General features: G+C 35.1%; 1 pseudogene; it reads right to left on the reverse strand.

The window, feature by feature from the left end:
* Positions 1–9576: 9576 nt before the first annotated feature.
* On the reverse strand, positions 9577–9781 carry LOC120093486 (U2 spliceosomal RNA; annotated as a pseudogene).
* Between the last annotated feature and the right edge of the window lie 2583 nt (positions 9782–12364).

Below are 12364 nucleotides of genomic sequence, written 5' to 3' on the forward strand. Positions count from 1 at the left end.
AAATAAATTAAAAAAAAAGAAAAAAGAAAAATGAATATAAACATGAATGCAGGGTGATTATGGTTTAGATTATTAAATACAATTTCTGCATTTTCTGAAAATTGCTTATCATTTAGTAAACGTCATGGTAAATTCAACTAGTCAGTTTTGAAAGTGTTAAACGAGGATATGTATATAAATTTAAATAAAATTATCCAAAATTGCTTAATGTCTTAATGTAAAAACAATTCCCATTCGTTAAATAAAGTAAATATTTTATATGAAAATTCAAATCTTTTAGCTACTAAAAACTGATTTTTATCTAGTCTTAATTCAAGATTAACACACTCATACAAATTTTCTCTGGAGATGATTAATAAGTTGGCTTCTATGTTACTTTCTACATCCAAATCCTTAATACTAACTGAACATCTGGCTGCTGCTTATTGAGAAGCAGGGGCAGGAGGGTTTGATTTTGATAGTAAGTAGAGATATTATTTTAGTTTCAACTGGTTTGAACAGACATATGAACATAATTTCTCCTGAGATACTCCTGTAAATCCTCAGATTCTGCTTTTCAACCACTTTGCCAATATTGCAAAGGTTTGCATACATTCCTTAATATTTGACACAAATTTGCACAAAGCATCCAATTTAGAGTAAACTAAATATAATTTGAGTTTTTATAATTAAATATTATCTTTAATATTACCTTATTATTTATACCAAGTTTATACCTGACTATGTAAGAAGGAACTAAAAACAGAAGCCATTTTAAATAAAATTTTTATTTTGAATGGGAGTCAAAATTTAAGTTTCAAGACTTTCCCGGATGAGCTACATTCTGGTTGGAAAGTTTAGACAGGAACACTGGCTACATTCTCCCACCAACCAATGAGAACAGGATAAATACAAAGGTCTCAGAAAAGTTCCCTATCCCTGAATCCCAACTGGTGGAAAAGTGTATCTTGATACAGATGCTTAAGGCTTTTTTTGATTTTTGTTTTTAAAGTTTTTGGTTGTATTCTGCTTCAGTTGCAGTTCAGGTCGAAAGTCTATCCTGCATCCCTGACTGACCATTAGTGGATTAGGTACAGTAATTTTTTCTGCATTGACTTACTATTTGAGTTGTATTGGATCCAAGCAGACTCAATACCAACTATATATTGGCTTTCCACTTCCCAGTAAAGCCCCCTGTGCCTACTAGAGCCCTTGGGACCATAAGTAGGAATCTCCTCTGAATGATTAGCAAAGTTCTCATTTGCAGGGAAAACTCCAATCCATCTCCTATCATCTCTTTATGCAGAACCATGCTTGTCAGTTATTCATTATGAAGTCCTTTCTTACCTGCGTCCTGAAGGATACATGAAGAGTTTGATGATACCCATGATTATGTAATTTTGCAAAAAAGAAATTACAACTTTGCTTCTTTTCATAAGTCTAAAAACCTTTTATAAATATGAAGTATAAACAAATGTTACATGGAATAAATTTGTGCACAAATGAAGGTGTTTGGAACAGTCATGATGGAAGTCTGAAATAAAAACGTATCTGTTTAGTTGAAGGGAAACTTGGGTCACTTTGTACCAGTATTATTATAGTACAAAATTCATTATCACTTAAAATTTGCTTGAATCTAGACATGTAACAGGAGCAAATGTGCTTTACTTTTGAAATAGCTGCCAAGTAATTGATTAAAAAGCCATGGGGGTTTATTTAATATGTTCTGTTCCTAATATGGCACATAGGAGCTTAGCTGAAAGCATCATACAGTTTGGTTTGTCATAGCTTTATTAGATTTTTGCTAGGTAAAGACTGAAGCATGTGTAGGACCAAGGATATCTTTTATTAAAATTACAAAACCTCAAATGACATCTAATTTAATATTACTTAACAGCATCCTCTTTGGTGCAACACTTTAGGTAATTTTTATTTATTTACCTTCTTTCCACTTTATATTATAACTTCTGTTTGAAGAGATATTTTTCTTCTTTTGTTTAAGATTGTGCCTAAGATATAGACCATGCTGAACACCTACTGAAAGGAACAATGATTACAGCATTCTTTCAAAACTTGACACCTTTAAAATCAGCACATCACCAATAATAAAGGCACTCTTGAAACAATGATATAAAGACATGATAGTGGCCAGTTCTTGAGTTTGAAATTTTTTGACATTTATGTGGAAATAACAGAAGCTAGAATATGGGAATTGAGAGTTATTTTGAGTTATTTCAGTGTGAAAGCTTTCATCTCAAACTTTGGGTAATGACCAAAGGTTATATAAAATATTTATTCTTACAAGCTAATTAACTATTTCCCTATATTGTGTGATACATTTTGAGACATATGTGTTACACTTTAAATAACAAAATTAAGTAAGAAGTATCAAGCAGAAGAGTTTCTAAGACAAATGTGAATATTAGAGGATCAAATATAAGAATGAGAACTGGGTTCAGATTCCAATTAGGCCACTATGCTTTGAATAAACAATTTTTTCTGAGACTTTACGGTGATAGTTTGTACACATGAGTGCAAAGTTCTAGAAACTAGTGCATCATCTTTTTATTTCCTATGTATGTATTGGGTGGTTGGGGCACCACCCTAATAAATGCAAAGGAGAGGAAGGAGAAGGTGGATATAGAATGGGGGGTTTGTGGAGAGGTAATCAGGAAGTGGGATATCATTTGAGATGTAAATGAATGAAATGACTAATTAAAAAGAAAAATATGTACTCATCTCATTGTTTAAATATGATTGTGTACTTAATGAGAACAAGAAATAAATGTGCCACTTTTGTTGTTCCACTGAATGAAGTCCAGTGATTAAAACTATGTCAATTGTGGTAATCAGATTTTTGTGACAATGATAAAATTTAAATTTCCAAAGTATTTAATGCCTAAAACTCATTATTTAATTTTATCTTGCATTGGAAAGATACCACCCATCTATTGACAGAATTTTTCAGTAGAAGATAACACTGCCTTTTGTTTTTACAGGGTGTTTACCTTCTGCAGATGTGTCCTTGTGTTCCTCTCTAGTCCAAATTTTTTGTACAAACATATTTTTCTTTTAACTATTTATATAAAATATATGGCATTTATATACCATCTACTTTCAGTTCACAGTCAGAAACATAGTATCAAAATGTTTTGCATGATTTGAATTGATTCAATGGAATGAAATATATGATTCCAGTACTCTGTGTGTTTAGGATATAATATGAGTAAAACCCAGATATAGCTTTTTTTTCTCACAATCATGCAATTGTAGGCTATCCTCTGAATGAACTAGGTAGTGATTGATGTACAATAAGTAAAACTTGAAAGTGCAAATATGTAGTATTCTTTAGTTAACTTTGAAGGTTTCTTAAGTCATTAAGAATGACACAGAAAAAGGAAAATCTATTTGTTCCATGAATTATATGATTAAGCCTATCTGTTCGCTCATTCTAAAACTATACCATAGTTCAGAAATTTATTTCTAACCTTCAAGTCTTCAACTTTACTTCACATCTTCTTGAAGTCGAGTTTTTTCTGAGAGTTTGAGTCTTTTATTTCTGAACTTTAATTAGTCATTATTTTTGGCCTTCTGTTTTAAAACAATAGTTAGAACCTACACATGATTTGACTTGATTTGTTTCAATCAATGTTTGTACAAACATATTTTTCTTTTAACAATTTATATAAAATATATGGCATTTATATACCATCTACTTTCAGTTCACAGTCAGAAACATAGCTTTTCAATTGAACAGCTTTTCAATGTTACTTTTTATTTCTCTTGGATTAAATGAGTGTGTATTAATTGTACTAGTCTGTTAACTCATGTTTACTTTCTGAATTAAGGCTTCTGCTTTGCAGTCCTTACAGAGACTTCTATCAGCCTGCATTGTCACATTATGGAACACTATCCAAACTCTCAACTACCTACATCTTAACTAGAAGTGCAATTTGAAGAAGGTGAACAGTTCTACAAGGTAGAAATGATTTAATAGTTACAAGAGAAGTGAGCACAACTAATGCTTCTACTTCTTCTTAATATAAATGCATTTGTGTACAAAAGGAGAGAGCTAGAATTTGGGAAAAGACATTATTTCCAATAAAAATTACGATTAATTACAGAAAAAAGTACTCACAATTATTTAAGCATACAATATGTTTATATTTCTGTGTGATAGAATTTTAGGACAGTAAAAAGTATCTAAAATGTCAGCATCTTCTATATTGGAGAAGAATTCATTAACCTGTTCACTTCATTATCCTGTGGCCTTCATGTGTTTCTCAAAGCATATTGAATGCACACTTTGGTTTCAGACTTATGGTGCTATTTGAAGTGGTAGATCCTTCGGGAGGTAAAGCCTAGTGAGAGGGATTGATGGTACAGGGATGTATTCTTGAAGGTGGCATAGAGATCCCTATTTGTATTCCTATGATTTACCAGTCACCATGATGTAAGCATCTGTGTTGCACAATCATCTCCTTGGATATTCTCTGCCTCTCACGAGCCTCAAACAAAAAAGCCACACAATTAGAGCCAGAAACTTCTGAGAATGTGAGCCAGAGTCATCCACTGCTCATTGTACAGTTGATTTTGTCAGATTTCATTTTGTAATAGAAGTAGATAGGCGACTAACATAGGATTAAACCAATCTTAAAAATTTAGCATTAGGGAAAATATTTCATGACTTGACAGCAATGTTTAAAGCCATTTCAAAGATTTATATTAATAAAGCAAATTTGTAATGTCCTTACCTACTTCATTCTCTCCATTATTGCTCCTCTCTGTAGCCTTCCTTTCCTTTCTTTTATTTTGTTTTAGAAACATGATCTCATTTTATAAGTCATACCTACAAACCATCATCCTATTAATGTAACCTCCAAACAGCTGGAAGCACAGGTTTGTGCAACAATACCTGGTTTGTATTACTTTTCAATAAAAAAGAAAACATGTAACACTTAAACATGCACAAAATATTTGAAGGAGTTATCCTGATTCCTTTATATTTAATTAAAATACAATTACACCATGTTCATTTTCTTGCTCCAATTCCTTCCATGCTCCCTCCTCTTTATTCCATATCTAATCCTTATCCTCCATTAACTGTTATTCTTAAACACACAGCACACACACACACACACACACACACACACACACTTAATATGTACATTCAATGTTGCTTACATGTGCATGATTTCACATGAAAAGAACCCCTTCCACATCCACATCATTCTTTCTATTAGTGCTATAGTTGTTCAAGTCTTGTCTAGGCACCTACATCCAGAGTTATCATTGGTGAAACTTTTCTGACATTTCTAACTTGCTCATCTTCAGGTTCTTACAATTTGTCTGCCTGCTCTTCTGCAATGTTCCCCTGAGCGATTGATACTGGAGTGTGTGTGTGTGGATATACTGACTGAGTCAAGTTCATTGCCATTTTATTCACAATAGCTAGGAAGTGGAAACAATGTAAATGTCCTTCTACTGATGAATGAATGATTAAAAGGTAGTACATATGCTGTACTTAATACTATGCATCTATAATGGCAAACAAATTTTGCAGCTAAATAGATGCAAGTAGAAAAGATTATATTTAGTGAGGTAACCCAGGCACAGAAATACAAATTCCACATGTTCTATCTCATCTATGGTTTATAGTTCCAAATTTTCGGATGTGAGCACATAACCCCCAAGTAACTGCGGAGACCAGGAAAATAAAATGGTGTTTACTCTTAAAGTATACTGCTATGTTGAGCGAGAGCTGAAGACAGAACAGGAAAATCAGATACTAATGGCCTTTGATGCTCTGCTTAGGTGTTTCCTTTATCTGTATGTGAAGATCAATCACTAAGTACTTTTATTTGAGAAATTCTAAATCAATAATAAATTTTAGGACAATAGTCTGAGACTGCTTCGTAGAATGCCAGGAAGAAGCATATGGAGGAACAATTATTTCAGATGAGGTAATGATTTGACCATAGCAAGAAGAAAAGGAGCCTCAGCATGAGTTGTTTTACAGAAGGAACATGGTGCATGCAGTTTCAGCACTCCTGTGCTGTGTACCTTTGCTCAAAATCTCAGACCAGCATGAGTCTCCTTTATTATATCTGAATTACATGCATATGTGTAAGTAAATTTTATATTCGATAATGAACTGAATACATTAATATATGCATATACAAATACATGAACTGAAATATCATGCAACTAATTTTGGTTTATGTAATATTAAAATAGATTCGTTTCCTTATCATTTACCTATCAGATATGAAACTACACATTTGTCACCAGTACTTAAAGACTCTAACATAATTCAAATAGATTAACTATAGCAACATTAAATAACTGTAAATTGTGGAAAATAGAAAGTAATTTCTTCTGGACATTTGTATTTTTAAACATTCTTAATGTCTTTTTCCTCTCTCAATTAGTAAAAATTAATGAGATGTTTGCTGGAAAATTCTCTCCGTCTTCTCATTAATCAAAGCTCATTCTTGCCTTCTATGACAATTTGATTTGGTTGATTGAATGTTTTATTCTCTGTGGTTTTTCCACTCACAGGTCAAATAACTCCTTTGCTTCACTTCCTCTGTTTGGGAAATGGCTCTCTTATTGCTTATAATTCAGCTTTCTCGCAGGAGTGCTGTGAGCTATAACGAAGAAGGAAATAGCACTAACAAGTTGAAACTGAACAGCGCTGAGGACTCAAGGATCTTTGATTTGCACCTGGTCTTGCTACTTAAGAAAAATCATAAATTACACAATTTCTTCTAGACCTAAATTGAGCCTGAATTATATAACAGAACACAATGTACTGGTGTTTGTTGGAAAGGCAGGTGCAAAACTATCACCTGGAAGAGGAGAACAAAAGAGAAGGAAAAGTCATAGCTAAAAGTAAAGAATGCTTACATCAAGACACAGGAAGAATATGTTGAAAAGGGAGAAAAGAAGGCAGTGGAAGTCGACAATGACTACAGAAGTACCTATGCTTAACAGTGCGTATGAGATTCAATTTTTCTAAAGCATATGGAAATGACCATATAATAAAATCTGAAATTAAAAAATAAAAATATGGAGAAAATAGAAACAAACTACATGTATCACAATGTACATATATATCACTATGTGAAAAGGAAAATAATGCCAGATGGATTGATTAGGAATCACTTGGTCACTTGTTGATGTTGTTGCCTAAGAAAAGTGGGTTAACTAAATGGAAATGTCTAGCTGAAGACGTTCAGAGGAATGGCATGATGGATTTGTGGATGTCAGGTTGCCAGAAATGCCTTTCGCTGCCTACACCCAGAGTGAGAGTACAAATTAACTAAGGAAAATAGTTCATGAAGTCTTATTAAGATGGTTAGTATTAAAATAGTTACTGAGGAAAAAGCGCAACAACAGAGAGGAAATGTATGGAGGTGGGCTGATGATAGGTCTTGGAGATGCAGAGAAGCTTATAAAAAGTTCAGTGAGAGAATCTCAGGAGCAGAAGATTCCATAGAAATCACTGACTCAACTGTCAAAGATAATGTAAAGCAGAAAAAGCTACTGGTCCAAAACATACAGGAAATCCAGGACTCAATGAAAAGATCAAACCTAAGGATATTGGTATAGAAGAAAGTGAAGACTCCCAGCTCAAAGGACCAGTAAATATCTTCAAAAAAATCATAGACGAAAACTTCCCTAACCTAAAAAAAGAGAGACCCATAGGCATACAAGAAGCCTACAAAACTCCAAATGGATTGGACCAGAAAAGAAACACCTCCCGTCACATAATAGTCAAAACACCAAACGCACAAAATAAAGAAAGAATATTAAAAGCAGTAAGGGAAAAAGGTCAAGTAACATATAAAGGCAGACCTATCAAAATTACTCCAGTCTTTTCGCCAGAAACTATGAAAGCCAGAAGATCCTGGACAGATGTCATACAGACCCTAAGAGAACACAAATGCAAGCCCAGGTTACTGTATCCTGCAAAACTCTCAATTAACATAGATGGAGAAACCAAGATATTCCATGACAAAACCAAATTTACACAATATCTTTCTACAAATCCAGCACTACAAAGGATAATAAAGGGTAAAGCCCAACATAAGGAGGCAAGCTATACCCTAGAAGAAGCAAGAAACTAATCGCCTTGGCAACAAAACAAAGAGAAGAAAAGCACACAAACATAACCTCACATCAAAATATGAATATAACAGGGAGCAATAATCACTATTCCTTAATATCTCTCAACATCAATGGCCTCAACTCCCCAATAAAAAGACACAGATTAACAAACTGGATACGCAACGAGGACCCTGCATTCTGCTGCCTACAGGAAACACACCTCAGAGACAAAGACAGACACTACCTCAGAGTGAAAGGCTGGAAAACAACTTTCCAAGCAAATGGTCAGAAGAAGCAAGCTGGAGTAGCCATTCTAATATCAAATAAAATCAATTTTAACTAAAAGTCATCAAAAAAGATAAGGAAGGACACTTCATATTCATCAAAGGAAAAATCCACCAAGATGAACTCTCAACCCTAAATATCTATGCCCCAAATACAAGGGCACCTACATACGTAAAAGAAACCTTACTAAAGCTCAAAACACACATTGCACCTCACACAATAATAGTAGGAGACTTCAACACCCCACTCTCATCAATGTACAGATCATGGAAACAGAAATTAAACAGAGACGTAGACAGACTAAGGGAAGTCATGAGCCAAAAGACCTTAACAGATATTTATAGAACATTCTATCCTAAAGCAAAAGGATATACCTTCTTCTCAGCTCCTCATGGTACTTTCTCCAAAATTGACCATATAATTGGTCAAAAAACGGGCCTCAACAGGTATAGAAAGATAGAAATAATCCCATGCGTGCTACCGGACCACCACAGCCTAAAACTGGTCTTCAATAAAAATAAGGGAAGAATGCCCACATATACATGGAAATTGAACAATGCTCTACTCAATGATAACCTGGTCAAGGAAGAAATAAAGAAAGAAATTAAAGACTTTTTAGAATTTAAGGAAAATGAAGGTACAACATACCCAAACTTATGGGACACAACGAAAGCTGTGCTAAGAGGAAAACTCATAGCGCTGAGTGCCTGCAGAAAGAAAAAGGAAAGAGCATATGTCACCAGCTTGAAAGCACAGCTAAAATCTCTAGAACAAAAAGAAGGAAATACACCCAGGAGGAGTAGAAGGCAGGAAATAATCAAACTCAGAGCTGAAATCAACCACGTAGAAACAAAAAGGACCATAGAAAAAATCAACAGAACCAAAAGTTGGTTCTTTGAGAAAATCAACAAGATAGATAAACCCTTAGCCAGACTAACGAGAGGACACAGAGAGTGTATCCAAATTAGCAAAATCAGAAATGAAAAGGGAGACATAATTACAGATTCAGAGGAAATTCAAAAAATCATCAGATCTTAGTATAAAAGCCTATATTCAACAAAACTTGAAAATCTATAGGACATGGACAATTTCCTAGACAGATACCAGGTATCGAAGTTAAATCAGGAACAGATAAACCAGTTAAACAACCCCATAACTCCTAAGGAAATAGAAGCAGTCATTAAAGGTCTCACAACCAAAAAGAGCCCATATCCAGACAGGTTTAGTGCAGAATTCTATCAGACCTTCATAGAAGACCTCATACCAATATTATCCAAACTATTCCACAAAATTGAAACATATGGAGCACTACCGAATTCCTTCTATGAAGCCACAATTACTCTTATACCTAAACTGACAAGGACAGATACTACCCTTGATCTTAGCCAAAAGGCCGAGAAGCTTATACCTAAACCACACAAAGACCCAACAAAGAAAGAGACCTTCAGACCAATTTCCCTTATGAATATCGACGCAAAAATACTCAATAAAATTCTGGCAAACCGAATTCAAGAGCACATCAAAACAATCATCCACCATGATCAAGTAGGTTTCATCCCAGGCATGCAGAAATGTTTTAATGTACGGAAAACCATCAACGTGATCCATTACATAAACAAACTGAAAGAACAAAACCACATGATCATTTCATTAGATGCTGAGAAAGCATTTGACAAAATTCAACACCCCTTCATGATAAAAGTCCTGGAAAGAATAGGGATTCAAGGCCCATACCTAAACATAGTAAAAGCCATATACAGCAAACCAGTTGCTAACATTAAATAAATGGAGAGAAACTTGAAGCAATCCCACTAAAATCAGGGACTAGACAAGGCTGCCCACTCTCTCCCTACTTATTCAATATAGTTCTTGAAGTTCTAGCCAGAGCAATCAGACAACAAAAGGAGGTCAGGGGATACAGATCGGAAAAGAAGAAGTCAAAATATCACTATTTGCAGATGATATGATAGTATATTTAAGTGATCCCAAAAGTTCCACCAGAGAACTACTAAAGGTGATAAACAACTTCAGCAAGTATAAAGTATACCAAGCAAGTGGCTGGGTATAAAATTAACTCAAATAAATCAATAGCCTTCCTCTACACAAAAGAGAACAAGCCGAGAAAGAAATTAGGGAAACAACACCCTTCATAATAGACCCAAATAATATAAAATACCTCGGTGTGACTTTAACCAAGCAAGTAAGGATCTGTACAATAAGAACTTCAAGACTCTGAAGAAAGAAATTGAAGAAGTCCTCAGAAGATGGAAAGATCTCCCATGCTCATGGATTGGCAGGATTAATATAGTAAAAATGGCTATTTTACCAAAAGCGATCTACAGATTCAATGCAATCCCCATCAAAATACCAATCCAATTCTTCAAAGAGTTAGACAGAACAATTTGCAAATTCATCTGGAATAACAAAAAACCCAGGATAGCTAAAACTATCCTCAAAAATAAAAGGACTTCAGAGGGAATCACTATCCCTGAATTCAAGCAGTATTACAGAGCAATAGTGATAAAAACTGCATGGTATTGGTACAGAGACAGACAGATAGACCAATGGAATAGAATTGAAGACCCAGAAATGAACCCACACACCTATGGTCACTTGATTTTTGACAAAGGAGCCAAAACCATCCAATGGAAAAAAGATAGCATTTTCAGCAAATGTGCTGGTTCAACTGGAGGTCAACATGTAGAAGAATGCAGATCGATCCATGCTTATCACCCTGTACAAAGCTTAAGTCCAAGTGGATCAAGGAACTCCACATCAAACCAGATACACTCAAACTAATAGAAGAAAAACTAGGGAAGCATCTGGAACACATGGGCACTGGAAAAAATTTCCTGAACAAAATACCAATGGCTTATGCTCTAAGATCAAGAATCGACTAATGGGATCTCATAAAACTGCAAAGCTTCTGTAAGGCAAAGGACACTGTGGTTAGGACAAAACGGCAACCAAAAGATTGGGAAAAGATCTTTACCAATCCTACAACAGATAGAGGCCTTATATCCAAATTATACAAAGAACTCAAGAAGTTAGACCGCAGGAAGACAAATAACCCTATTAAAAAAACGGGGTTCAGAGCTAAACAAAGAATTCACAGCTGAGGAATGCCGAATGGCTGAGAAACACCTAAAGAAATGTTCAACATCTTTAGTCATAAGGGAAACGCAAATCAAAACAACCCTGAGATTTCACCTCACACCAGTGAGAATGGCTAAGATCAAAAACTCAGGTGACAGCAGATGCTGGCGAGGATGCAGAGAAAGAGGAACACTCCTCCATTGTTGGTGGGATTGCAGACTGGTACAACCATTCTGGAAATCAGTCTGGGGGTTCCTCAGAAAATTGGACATTGAACTGCCTGAGGATCCAGCTATACCTCTCTTGGGCATATACCCAAAAGGTGCCCCAACATATAAAAAAGACACGTGCTCCACTATGTTCATCGCAGACTTATTTATAATAGCCAGAAAATGGAAAGAACCCAGATGCCCTTCAACAGAGGAATGGATACAGAAAATGTGGTACATCTACACAATGGAATATTACTCAGCTATCAAAAACAATGACTTTATGAAATTCGTAGGCAAATGATCGGAACTGAAAAATATCATCCTGAGGGAGGTAACCCAATCACAGAAAAACACACATGGTATGCACTCACTGATAAGTGGCTATTAGCCCAAATGCTTGAATTACCCTAGATGCCTAGAACAAATGAAACTCAAGACGGATGATCAAACTGTGAATGCTTCACTCCTTCCTTAAAAGGGGAACAAGGATACCCTTGGCAGGGAAGAGAGAGGCAAAGATTAAAACAGACACAGAAAGAACACCCATTCAGAGCCCGCCCCACATGTGGCCCATGCATATACAGCCATCCAATTAGACAAGATGGATGAAGCAAAGAAGTGCAGGCTGACAGGAGCCGGATGTAGATCGCTCCTGAGAGACACAGCCAGAATACAGCAAA

This window comes from Rattus norvegicus, chromosome 6 (genome assembly GCF_021556685.1).
Source record: "Rattus norvegicus strain SHRSP/BbbUtx chromosome 6, alternate assembly SHRSP_T2T, whole genome shotgun sequence".
Taxonomy (NCBI): domain Eukaryota; kingdom Metazoa; phylum Chordata; class Mammalia; order Rodentia; family Muridae; genus Rattus; species Rattus norvegicus.